The following is a 13889-nucleotide window of genomic DNA, read 5'->3' as shown; positions in this document are numbered from 1 at the left end:
TTTGCATCTTCTCAGATGCAGTAACAGGGCACCAGTTGGGCTGTGAATAGCAGCAGTTTTTGAGCAGCAGTTGAGCATGACTGGTTCAAAAGACTTTAAGCAAAAGTCTTTGCAAAAGATTGGCTGGCAGTCAGCACTTCTCTTACATCTGAATAAAGATGATCTGCATAGTGATTTCTTAGCATTTTAGCTTCCTTTGCTTCCTCTCTTGTCTAGCAATTCTAGACTTTGTTACATCTGTGAATGTGATGACTGGGGACTTGATTTTCTTCCTTTCCATGTTTAAAGATGACCTTGCTGGTAAAGCAGGTTTCAAAGGTCCCTCAGCTTAGTTTAATATCCAGACCTTTAAGTGTGGTCTTTAATAGCTGTAAAATGTTCTCATAAATTCCAAGCTATGTATTTTCTATATTGTTTCTTTATGGTTCATTTAGTGTGACATTATATCAAAATTTTAAAAAGGCATTTCCTTCTCAATCACTTCTGAATGAAGTGCCTGAAAAAATCACTCCTAAAACTTTCTACTTGAGCCATTAATTAACACCTTGCTTGTTAACTGCTGCTGTAGCTTTTGATTCACTGGCACCAGCACAATTCTCTAGTGACGGATGTTCTGGAAAGGCTTAGACAGTGAGGCTGAAATGTATGCACGTGTCACAGTAAAATGAGAAATGACATTCACTACCAAATGATCTTTCTGTGATGATACTTTAAAGAAGTGGTAACATCGTGCTGGATATTGCAGATCTATAAGTAAATACAAGAAATGTCTCATGTGTTTTATCAACCTTTGCCAGTGTAATTTTAGAATATAAAATCAAAACACTGTGTGGTGTTTTAAGATGCAAGGAGCATTCTTGTAGATAGCTTAAATAACAAACCAAGAATGTCTGCAGCTATGAATAAAGGTGTCCTGAACTTCAGAAAGAGCCTGCTGTGAGGGAAAATCCAAAACCTATGTGGAAGTAGAAGGAGCTAGTGGTAATCAGGCCTGTTGAGATGGAGAGGAATTTAATGGATCTGCTTTTATTTTCACTATTTTCCTACAAAGTAAGAAAGATTTAAATATCCACCAGCAATTTTCTACACGAGCCGAGTAGAACAAGCTGTGTTGTAGAAAGCTTTTTGTTTAACAAGCAATTCCAACCAAGAAAAAGAAAAAAGAAACCAGAGAGAGAAATATGTGAGGTTACCAAATTGCCTCCATCCTTTTTCTTGTCCTGGAGGAATTTCAGACCTCAGAACACTTGCTTTGGTTTTCCAAATATCCTGCAGCACTGCTACAGACAATATACTGTGTCCGTAGAACTTCTGGTTACTCCAAGTGTGCCCACCATACCAGTTCGGTATATCTGACCCCACGTAAAATCAATAGAGAAGCTAAAGGGCCAGGTACTCTTTGAGTCCCACAGCAGCATGATGGACATAAATTGAGCTGCAAACTTACCCAAGAAAGTGTCTGAAAAAGCTTGCGCCGAGCTCTGGGCTGTCACCACTGGCATCAACCTGCATTGAAGATGCTGTGGGGGTACCAGTGAAGTCTGCAACTGTCATCCTGGGTACAGTTTTGAATCTGCAGAGAGATTAACAGCAGCAAGGTGTTCAGCTTGATACAAATGAAAGGGCTAGAAAAGTACCTCAGAGAAGAAAGCAGTCAGAGAACAACGGAGAAGCCTCAGCTGGTTAACACCTTCAGTTTTGCTGGTGACCAGAAGCTATAAAACAGCAGAAAAGATTAACGCTTACCAAACATCTGTTATTTGGCCATCTTCAGTGGGTTTTGAAAGCAGTGCTAGTGCTGGAGTGAAAAACCCTCCTGAAAAGCTATCCGGCACCATGACTTTGAGCAGAGAGATGAGGCTGAGTGGATTTGTGAAACGGATCTGGCAGGAGCCCTGGTGCTGCACCTGTGGAAAGGAATGGCTACACCAGGCATGTCCAACCTGCAGCTTGGCCAAGCCCATCCTGTCGCCATGCCCTGCCCCATGCTATCACGGCAGTGGCTGTGCCTCATGAAGCAGCCTGGTGACTATGTTGAAAAGTAGTGTTTTGTAGCTGACAATTTGTTCTATCAAACAGTGTTACTATGCTCATTCTATCTGTTGCAGTTTCTGTGGAAATAAATAGGAAGCATTACTTTCAGAGAGACCTGGCCCAAGACAGTTCCTTTTTTATTCAGTGTGGCCCAGGCAAGCCACAGATTTGGACACTCATGTATACTACACAGTGCCATGCCTGCCCATTGGGGTCCAGCAAGGAAGACAAGTGGTATTAGTAATTAGTAAAAGCATAACCAGATGCCTCAGAGAAGTATCAGGGACACTGATGAACCACAAATACCACAGTCCATTGGACCTAAAAAGAGAAAAAGCAATTTCATTCTGTAGCATTGTTTCAGAATACCTGGGGACAGGCATTTGCTTGCTCTCCTCCTCTTTTTGATTTCTACACCCTATGTTCTTGTATTCAGCATAATACTACAATTATGGAAAGGAAACATCCCTAGACAGTAATAGCACTAAGACTTAGTTATGGGAGAATCATACTGGATTTTCATTTGACTGCTAAAATAAAATTAATGGAAGTCTAAAAGGGCAGCGTTGAAAGAAATAACAGGTACATGTGAAAGCTGGATGAACCTCGTGAATAACCTTAGCCAGAAAAAAAAAGAAAACGTCATCACCACACCTACTTTCTACAAAATTTTATGTTTTTTAGGAAAACTCAAGTACCTGGGTTTCGGTGGTCCACATTAAATGTAACTTTGTTGTGTTGCTGTGTAACATCTCAGGGTAGAAAAGTATTACAAAATGCCTGTATTTACTGTATTCTGCTTATATCAGTCAGAAAGTGATAGCATGTCCTATCTAATTAAATCTGGATTTCATGTGCATCTCCTCATTTACATACTGTGCAAATAATGGGATCTAACACTGTAGTATTAAAATCAGATAAAATCACATTTTATATTAAGACTGTGTATGGAAACATATAAAGTATCATGTGAAACATAATCACTTTTACATACTGCATAGAGCTCTGAAATTGATCAAGATGTCCCTGGGAATGTATAAGCAGTGGATAAAATGAGCAAAATGCTCACCCTCTGGGGATTGGGCAGCTTCTTGCTGTTCTTTCCTACTGCCTCCTTGATTGAAAATGAGTTTGTTTGGTTTGTTTTCCTGTTGTCATTTCAGTTAGGTTAGCATCAGAAGGCAATATCATAATTTAGCCAACTTCTCTCCGCTTAACACTTTGGCCATGAATGCCAATGTAATTCTAAGGCGGGCAGTTAAACTGCACACATATTCCCATTTCCATTTCAGCCTGGAATTTGGCCTTCTGTATTAAGTTAGCATTAACCTAAGGCTTATGTATAACTTTCAGTAAAGTACATGTTATCTTCGCCAAGTAAAATATAAAAAAGTGAGGGAAAAGAAAAAAAGAGAGACAAAAACTGTGAACATAGCAAGTTACAAATGGAGATGTGTAAGAGTCCATACAGCTACTTTGCTAAAGCAGTCCATCTGTGCTTCAGTAACAGTGCGAGGAAGGGAATACAGCTTGTAGACACTTATAGGAAAGAGAAACACAGCTTATGGAGATGTAAAATAGAGAGATGTAAGATGGAGAGGTCGTGGAGAAAAAAATGGTTTAAACAATTACAGTCATTTATATATATTTATAAACAGAAGAGAACAATATTACCTAAATCCAATCGAATACTATGCTTGTGTGTATTCTTCATGTATATTGATTGACCTAGGCTGATGTATAAGACTCCTGCATTAATTACCAGTTAATGTTTCAGAAAAATTGTGAATATAAAGTTGCTTTTAAAATGACTAGGCACATCTTGGGGTAAGTTGCTGAGCGCATAACACATCACAGTTATTCCATTCATAGCAATACAGTAAAACATCAGTTTCTGATCAGATGATCCTTCCAGCCACTGTATCTGTAATTCCAACGCTGTGGGCTTTAAGTATTCAATGGAAAATGCCTCCTATACTCATTATTTTGTGCTTTATCCATCTGATGACCATCATTTAGCTTAGAGAGACCAGCTTGGAACCTCTTTTGTGCCCACTAAAGTCTGAATAATCTTTTCCTCTGAGCCAGCAAGCATTTGTCCCAACCCCTGTTACCTATTACCTCTGCGTTTTAATGTGCTTTGTTATTATTAATAATCCTCTTTCAGCTCAATTTATGTGCAGACAAATACATGTAAAACTCAAATTGATATGTTATACGTGTGGAAAATGTATTAATTTTTTGTACAGCAATAGGTTATCAAGTTCTCTCTCTGTTCTGATCCTGCTGGAAACAAAACATCCCCTGCCTTGTAGACAGTTTCTCAAGACAATTATTGCTTTATTTTCCCACGTTCAGACAAAGAAATGTCAGGGAAGCCAAGGCTGTGTCTTTCTGATAAAGGCACAGACAGCAAGCACCCAGACTATGGGTTTGAAAGCTGTCCTCTGCAGAAGGAGAGCACTTTGATGTGCAGCAAAGCAGAAAAATTGTGCATGCTGCTTTCACATGGGGCGTGCCTGGGAACACTGAATGAGCAGGTCAAGGTATTGCAGAAGGCTACTGTACCTTAAATTTGCTTCCAGTTTGAAAAATCAGCATGTTTAGAGATGGGAAAATTCAACTCTTTTTACTGTTTTGCTTATCATGTCATTCACACTGATATATGTCTGAGGTCTCTGAGGTTAATGGAGATTGTGTTGGGCATAAATGCAGAATTGGGTCCTGTATATGTATGTGTGGGATCTCCTCATTTCCAGACTGCCATATTAATCATAACTATTTGTGAGCAAGGATTTATTTTACAAATCATAGGCTTTATTTGTTGCAGAGTCATTCAAATATGGTCAGGCTGTGTTAAATTTGTAAATAAAGTTCATTAAAATTGTACTTTCTTGTTCTTCATGGAAATATGGCTAATAATAAAACCCGCAAAAACTCTGTGTAGGTAAACTTGAGGTAGACATTCAATACTTTTCTAATTAAGAAGAGGATTGGAACCTTAGATTTTAATGCTCAACATCAATGCTCTAAAGAAATCTATTCAAACTCACACACCAGCAATATGGATGGTGGCAGGAGTCTCCTCTTACATTGGTATCTGCTGCTCTGGGGACCAAAGGTAAAAATTAAGTGATGCAGTAGTCTGGAAAATGAAATAATAATAAAAAAAGAACTCATAAAATGAGGACATGAACATTGCTCATATGCCTGGAAGAATAATTGCTACAGATTGTTCAGATTTTTTAGCTTTTTTTTGAAACAGGCAGATGCATTTGTTCAAAGAACAAAATTATCTGAGAAAAATGAGACCTTAACTCTTTTCAGTCAGTGTTATGTTTTCCTTTGGAGAAGCATAATTATCTGCCAAATGTGGGATGATTCCTTTGTTTAAATCCTGACTGGCAGCAAAAAAATCTGCTCTCTGCTAAAATTACCTAATTTTGTAGCTGTCTCAACAATATGTCTGCTTTTATCAAATGATGCCCTTTCTTCCTTACTGGTAGAATACTCATTGTGCTCCATAAACAGTCAGTTTGCATTATGTAGATTATTTCACAAGAAAAGTGAAAAGTACGCTTTTGACAGGGATAGAAACAATGAAGCATGAAGAAATCAAGGAAGATCAAACATGCTCATTAATTCAGATGGTAAGAAATAGAGGCATTAACAATAACACAGTATCTTTCTTGTTAGTTTCATACTGTATGAAGTCCCATAGTTGTCACATGAGAAAAAGTCTCATTTACTTTTCAATAATCAAATATTTAATAGAAATTCTTATGGTTTATATCATATGCTGTAGAGGAAAGTCCTCATTTAGTGTATTACTTTGTTGTATTCTTTTATTACTTGAAAGGGCAATTCAATTTGAAGAGTTTTATGAATATTTTATAGACTCGGTATTCTGACTGATGAGAAATAATGCTCCCTGATGTGAAGGAGGCTTTGGGCCTCCATCTCTGTTGTGCTTGAACTAAGCCCAGCACAAGAACAGACTGTGGAGGCAAAAAAATCCAATTGAGTCATTTTTTATATTTCTTTATTTCCTATTTTAAGTCAGGGCATCCCCGAAACAGCTAAGGGCTCTGTAATAGCTGAGCATATAAGTAGTGCAAAGTGATGTCTTTTGCACATCTCCTCTCTGGCTTGACATAATTTTATTTAGGGTGAACTCAACTTGGGCAACTTCATGTTGTAATCTTTAATTTAGTTCAACATTTGACTTAGTCCAACCTAAAACTAGGTTTGATCTTATTTATTTCCTTGCATTAAGTTATAAATGTCTTAAAAACTCCTATTCTGTGGTTTAGCCATTTTAATATTACTCCTTTCCTGGTACATTTGGGTTTGAAGGATAATTATGAAATAACTGTTTCAATTCAATTTCTACTACTTCTTTATGTCTACTTATGATTATAATACAGGTCTGTATAGGTGCTGAATTATTTTGATTGTCAATGTTTATTGCCTTTTCTTCACATTCGGCTTCTCCCTGTGTATCCTGCTAAAGGAAAAGGAAGCACTCTGTGTAGGATATTGTGAAGAAATAGTATGAACAAAATAGTACATGTATCAGGGTAGGACAGATGAAAAGTTTGTTAAAAAAGTGATGCATATATGCTCATTTGATATTCTCAGCATCCCAAGCAAGTAAAAATGCATACTGAAATCTAGTTGGAGTATCACTAAGAGCCACAGTACACCTATAAATTGCATGTACAGTAATACAGTGGATACAGTCTGTTCCATTCTACCTTCTATTAGAAACAAGAAACTCAGCAAACCATTCCTACTTGTTTGTTCAAGGTCTGTATTGTCCGCATTGCTCAGAAGACTTAGTATAAAGCACTTCAGGTGCTGGCCTTGACTGCATTGTAACACAGTTGAAAAATTATTTTTTCATCCTGTTACAGAGCCAACAGATCCATCTAATTTGTATGTACTACCCAACAAGTAAACCAGTCTAAGTGTTCTACTGACGTTTTGCACTTGTGCTACAAAATTACTGATGCTACTGGGTTTGCCCAGCAATGAAATTCCATTATCTGAGCATGAGTGATCACCATAAGCAGAGAAATTGGTGCCTGTGTTTTAAAAAGTCATCCTGTTTTCCTCTTGATGAACAGACTAGAGGCTATGCTAATCTGAAGCTGAGGGAAACATCCAAGCCAAATAGATGTGAGGGTTTTTTGCAGTTCCTTTCCGTAACAGCTGCCAATGCAACTAGCCATGAAAAACAATAAAATATGGTAAAATCAGTGAAAAATTGGTAAATCTGTACAATTACATGGGTGTACTGTGAGAGAAAGGGAGGGAGGAGGAGAAACAAGATTTTAATCATTTGTGTCTGTCCTCAAGGTAGAGACATACTCTGTGCCATTCAATAGCATGAAGATGATGTGTTTTAATAATAATCTTTAAGATAGTGGTAAGAAATATAAACTAAATACTGATCGTCTGAGCCCCACAATTTGATAAGGAGATTAGTTCCTGCTTTATTTGGTAGGAGGCCTTAGTTTGCTCCAGTGAAGAGGATATAAAGACACAATATTACACTGTTAGGTAGACTTGGTGTTCAAGTTAGGTACTAAATTTCCCTTAATAAATATGAATACTTGAAAAAATCCTATACGCTGTTAAAAACACAATTTCAAACTCATTCCTAACCTTTTAGCTTATTGAAGACCGACACAGAAAGGAGCCTCTTGGGCACATAAAGGATAAGGGATTTAACTCCTGTTTACATTTCTACTCTAAATAAATAAATAAATAAATAAAATTAAAACCATGTTTGAGTAATCATTCTTGATGAAAGAAAGTATCTCTGTGCATTAAATACTCATCATATGCCTGATGTTGTGAAAGAAGCGCATCTCAAGACTATCATGCCTGATTACTGCACATTTTCAAGACATTAAGGCAAGAAGCTTTTTCTGTGTGTGCTGGTTAACCGTCACACTGCTGATCAGTGAATATACGCAACTCTTTGACGTTTTTCTCATAGCTTCTTCTCTATCACTTTTTAAGCCTCAGTACATAGGATAGAACCATATTTTCAATAGTGTTTGTCTCCCATCCCTGCAATCCCATTACCTAATGTTAAAAATAGCGAAGGACCTGCATGGTGAGGGTGGGGGTAGAGCAAGAGGAAAGGGAAATCTGGTACATAACAAAGATTCTCTCAGCTCAGCCGAAAGGCAGAGATGTTTCTGTGATTCTGTAATCCACTCACAGGTAAGATCAGACCTAGACAGACAGACCAAAACAAGGCAGTCCAACAGAAACCAAACCTTAAAGAAATTTTTGAGCCTCTATGTCCCAGGACCTTCAGGATTCTTAGTCACTGTTACTGTACAAGTTTTATAAAGCAGAGAACGGGAAGCAAAGCCACGTGTCTGCCTTTTTACTGAGCTCTGCATTATGCTTTCTTGTCATAAAAGACAGCTAAGTCTAATGATTGTGGCCATCTTACAACCTGCAGGCCATTTTCTGCTTGCAAGCTGTGAGGAATGTATAAATAATCCAGAAAAAAAGGGAGCCCAGAGCAGGATGCAAGAGCTGCTGCAGCTGCCAGCTATCTCGTCAGTGCTCCATTCTGGGGCAGAAACACCTTTATGCTGGTGCTGGAGGTGAGAAGTACTTGAAATAAAGTCATCTCTTTGGATAATAATAATGTCATCAATGAAAATTTTCCTAAAATTATTCCACTTCACTGATTTCACGGCATTCAAAATCTACTTAGAGTACACCTGAATTTAAATAAGACTCAAACTGTGTCAACTTCTAAATAATTTCTTGTTCTTCAAGATACTGGCAACCTAATACCAGAAATTCTGCAGCCTTTTATATGTCTTGAGCAAAGTTTATACAACTAGAAGTCACTTCCCCACTCTAGCAGCTAAAAAAACCCAAAAAGATTTAAGAATAACAATTATACAAAGGGCATGAGAAAAGTTAGAAGAAAAGCTCTGGTTTCTCTGGCTTCAACCATACTGCTCTCTTGAAAGCATACTGAATATCACTGCATTCAAACAGAGAAACATCATATCATCTTTTTTTTCTGGTCTGTGATGGTTGATATTATAGAGGAATAATAGAGCAATAAAATAGCAACCTTGTCCTTTTGGGTTTGGAACTGACTGCCCAAAATAAAACAAAATTTATAAAGAAAAGAGTTGAAAGCCACTAAATAAAACTGCTGATTAATTAGAACATGTCAAGGATTTTCTTCCAATCTGAAAGCATATCTAAGTTCAAAATCCAAATTCAGATCAGCATATACTTTTTTTTCAGGCAGGTCTGTGCGCTTTGGTGTATCTCAGACTCTTGATGATCCAGTTCAGAAGCTGGCACAGGAGAGGCAATGTTAGGCCAACTTTTCTTGCAGCCTTGTGGGCCTAGCTCTAATTTCCCTGGAAACCAAAGTTCAGAGAACAGAAAGAAAGTTCTTGCTGGTTTGTACCACCAGGATCTCACCTGTATAGATGAGGCCCCATGAGTCCGTTTCTCTAACAGGCAAACATACGTACTACTAGTTAACCTAGTGCAAAAATCTTGCTGTGAAGCATAATATTTTGATGATATATTTAAACACAGCAACTAAGCAGAATAGGAAATCATAAAAAATATAATCTAGAAAAATTTTATCTCAGCCAAGCCACGCTTATTTTAAAACTACACTGGAAAAACCTTAAATGTCTGTGCTGTAGACACATACAAAAAAGATGGGAGAGATATCTACATTAAACTTCAATTGCATGACTGTAGTCCAGCTGTAGGAATCTCTTTTAATAACATTTCCCGCAGAAATTCCTCGGATGTTTCCACAAGTCACTGAACAAGATGTGAACGAGGACGCCCCTTGTCCCAACCCACCAGTGAGCCATGCGTGTTCTCAAAAGCACTCACATGCTCTGACTGTAGAACTGGAAGCTGTGGTGAGAATGGGAGCGCCAGCTCAGCGTGTACTTTGCAGAGCAACTGCAATCCAGTACAGAAGAAATCATGAGCTAAATTAATTAATATGCTTAATATGTATTTGGTATTTTGTGATTTGTAAACCAGTGGAAACACAAGAATACGGCACTTATTAGCAACGTAGGAGGAAGTAGTTACCTGTATCTGAGATGAAATGTGTCTGGGAGAAGGGGAGCTGTCCTGCGAGCCTGCAAGATAAGATGGAGGTGAGCTGCAGGTTAGAAGACAGACACTACAGAAAGAGAGAGCATTAAAAATAAATAAATAAATAAATAAATAAATTCGTAAAGTCATAAACCATCAGCACGAGGAGGAACTGCATTTCTAAGCAGTTTGGAAGAAAAAGAGAAATGAATCCAACCCTTCACCCCTTAAAGCAAGGAAGTTAGAAGTGGTATATACAAGACTGGCAGTGATAGTAAAAATTAAAAGCAAACTGAGCACTATGCTCTTTATCATTTTCCCTAGATACAATCCATAGAAGATATCTGTACGTTGTTTACTAGCACCGAGTTTTCTACAAGGTATAAATACAGCTAACTAAAACACCAATGGTCAATCATAGCAGAATGCTGAAGCTAAGCACAATTGGATCTCAGAAAAGAATCACTCCCTACTGTTGGCTGCAGCCCAATGGTGGTGGTGTCAGCCAGGAATTTCTTTGTGTGGTGAAAAGGGCCAGGTTGTACCTCAGCATTGGACTTTGCAATCTTCCTGAAGCCATGCTATAATGACATATCGATAGAGAACTTTCTGCAGACTTCAAGGACTCAGATCTTTATTGAATCCATCATGCAAATCGAATGCAATGCACTCTTCACGTGGTGGGTTCAATAATGAACAAAAACCAACAATGTTGTTTGTTTGTCTTAAAGTAATAATGAGCAAACTCCCAAATCTCTACATATGGATTCAAAAGCTGAAACACTTGTGCATAGGCAGAAAATTCTGGCCTTGGACTTACACAGAGCACATGCTCAGTGCTGGAGTGTACTCATTTATTTCTTTCCTGGTAAACAGTAACACCTGCTGGGTGCACATTAACATAGTGCAAGAAGCAAAAACCTTTACTGATGTTTTCTACTTAAGCAATAAATGATGTGCTGCCGTTCAAATTTTACAAACACAGAAGCTTGTTACAGAGAACTGAAGTGTCTTGCCTAAGGTCACACAAGATTTACTTAGTCTGAGGCCGTGATAATTTAACGTAGTTATACAGAAGAATTTGCATATCAGGTAGCAACTATTTAACATGAAATACGTCTTGAAGCAAAGAACAAAGACTCAGCAACGCTGTCATCATCATTCAAAGGAAAGACATCTCAAGGGGGTGGTGAGCCCTCCCAAACTGAAGTTCTGCAATAAAGGGGCATTTTAGCAAGACAAGGTCAGAGGCTAACTATGAGAGTTACAGAAAGTACAGAGAAAAGCTTACAGAAAACTCATCAAGTTTCAAAAATCAGTGGTTATGAGTGAATCACATCATTGGTTTCACATTCTTATCATTGCCCTGGCTTCAGATATAGGAAAAATAGTTTTGATTTCTGACTTCATGTTGCAAACAGGTAAAACTCCCCCTTTTGTATGATTTTGAAGCAAAAACCAGCCTTATGCATTTCAAAATTTAAATAATGAAATAGCTAAAACAGTGAAGTTTAAGAGCAAAAATAATTTTTTTCAGGAGACAGCATGTGTCAGTAAATGTCTGACCTTAGCAAACCTTTACTGAACAGATAAATTTGAGAGTTTAAAGATTCCTCCTTGTGTAAATAACCAAATCCACACTGAAAAGATGGAAATGCAAAAAGCCCTATAATCATGAGAACGTGAAGTCAGACTGAAAGCTAATAGCCAGAAGCTAAGTGCAATCAGAGGCTGTAAAGCATCCTTTCCTTAAAGCACACTGAATAGTTCTTTATTGCAAAATATAGACCTTAGCAACACGAGGCACCTCTTGGAAGCAATAAACAGCACTCCTGTAAAAAACAAAGCCTAAAAAAAACACCAAAGCAAAACAAAACCTCTTCTTCCACAGAGCATAGTTTCACAGTTATGTACAGGGACATCTGGTACATGGACTGACCAAAAGTGTTCTTACTGTACCGAAGGTTTCACAATTCATGCAGATTTGAAAGCCAGTAAAATATCTTTGCAAGATTCTTTATAAATGGTATCAATGGAGATTTCTCAATTAAGAAAGCCATTTGTAATCTAACAGCCAGATTTTCTTAACCTATACATTGGGATATATTCACTTCATATAGGTTTGCTTGAAATGTATTGTTTTCTATGTTACTAACAAAGTATTTTGAGATCCCAGATAATTGGGTCATTCAGGCAGGAGTACGTGCTTTGAACTTCATTATTTCAACTGATGTGTGAGCTCGCAATTTGATGGTCAGATGCACAGAAATAACTGGTGTTTATATTCTCCCATGAAATTTTAATAGGAGAGGCAATAAACAGCTCAACTAGAAAACTTATTATTGTTCTTAAACTGATTTACATCCTTTTCAAGTCCATGTTTTTAGTGCCCTCTCATACTTTACAGTATTTTCCACTTGTAGAACTTAATTCCTCTAATAAGAAAAAATAGCTTGTGTATTCAAAGATTAATTTCACTGCAGAAATGCTTCATCTTCTCAAGCTGGGATAAATTGCAATGAAATACAGCTTATTTTCTAGACCTAATACCTTCTTAGAATAAGATGAAAGGGAACCTCCAAATAGTGCGTTGGTGATCCATAGGAACAGCTACGCTTTTTCAAGCACTTCCAAACTGTAAGACTGCATGAGGCACTACTGGCTTCTCTGCCAACAAACAGCTGTCTTTATTACTGAAGAGGAAGAGAGGTGGCCAAGGGAAGGAAACTACAGGAACAACACTGTAAGTAAAATAATACTTAAAATGTCATTTAATTGTTGCATATTCAATATATGAATCTTGTGATGTCTATGAAAATCACTTTTGTCAGGATCTCTATGGAGACTAGCAGACAACAGCAGTATTGCAAAGCAACGCATGAGAATTCTTCTAGAGTCACATCCAAACACTACTCTGCAGCAGCATAAATGCGATGATGGCTGTAATCTTTTCAAATTACACTCAGAAAAATGAGGAAAGCTTTTCAACGTGCTTAATGCCATAATATTAATATCAAAATGTGTTGTTTGGTACAGGTAATTACACTCTAATTCTAAATCTATTTGAATTCATTCTTGGAATTCTGATTTGCGTCAGGCCGGTCTGACCTCACAGCTGATAAATGCATCCATCACTCTTCTAAACTAGCCTCATCACTATATAGCATGAAGGGATTTTGGTGCTTTTTGTCTGTTTGTTCATTTACTTTTTCCTGGCTGTTCTCTCCAGGACAAATATATGTTTTGTTAAACTGGTTCATTTAGAAATGGCCTGGGAAGCAACTGAATTGACAGCAACAGTGTTTTGTCAAATTTATTTGAACAACAAACTATTTTGATTTCTCGATCATGAACAAATGGCTATATACTTTCATAAATCAATGTCACTACTGCACTGTCATAGCTCAGAGAAAACTATGGAGCTTGCTGAGAACAACTCAGCTGAAGAACTCAGTCTTTGCTGTATTTGTAAGCTCAGACTACTGGTGATTTTTAACGGAGCTTTTGTTAAGTCAAGTAGACTTCAAAAGCAGAATGATTTTTTGTCACACAATATATGCTAGAACAGAGTATCTCTGTGCAAATTTGAAGCTAAAGGCGCGTAAGTGGAAATACAAAGAACAGTCACAGGTAGATTATACTGAGCACAGGAACGCAACATTTTTTTCCCCTCAATATACCAGAAAATAATCTTTCAAAGTATTCAGAAAAAAAGTTCAAATTATTTACTG

General features: G+C 37.5%; 1 long non-coding RNA gene across 2 annotated transcripts in view; it reads right to left on the bottom strand.

Moving 5' to 3' along the window:
• LOC101749016 overlaps window positions 1-13889 on the bottom strand; it is a 563751-nt gene that overhangs the window by 69971 nt on the left and 479891 nt on the right. For both annotated transcript variants that reach the window (XR_006930943.1, XR_005862405.1), the window contains 2 exons: window positions 10153-10202; window positions 1448-1573 (listed from right to left, as the gene is read on the bottom strand). This is a non-coding gene — a long non-coding RNA (uncharacterized LOC101749016). The remainder of the gene's footprint in view (window positions 1-1447; window positions 1574-10152; window positions 10203-13889) is intronic.

This window comes from Gallus gallus, chromosome 9, assembly GCF_016699485.2.
Source record: "Gallus gallus isolate bGalGal1 chromosome 9, bGalGal1.mat.broiler.GRCg7b, whole genome shotgun sequence".
In the NCBI taxonomy this organism is placed as follows: domain Eukaryota; kingdom Metazoa; phylum Chordata; class Aves; order Galliformes; family Phasianidae; genus Gallus; species Gallus gallus.
Note: the sequence above shows the minus strand (reverse complement) of the source record. Positions and strands in the feature narration are given on the sequence as shown.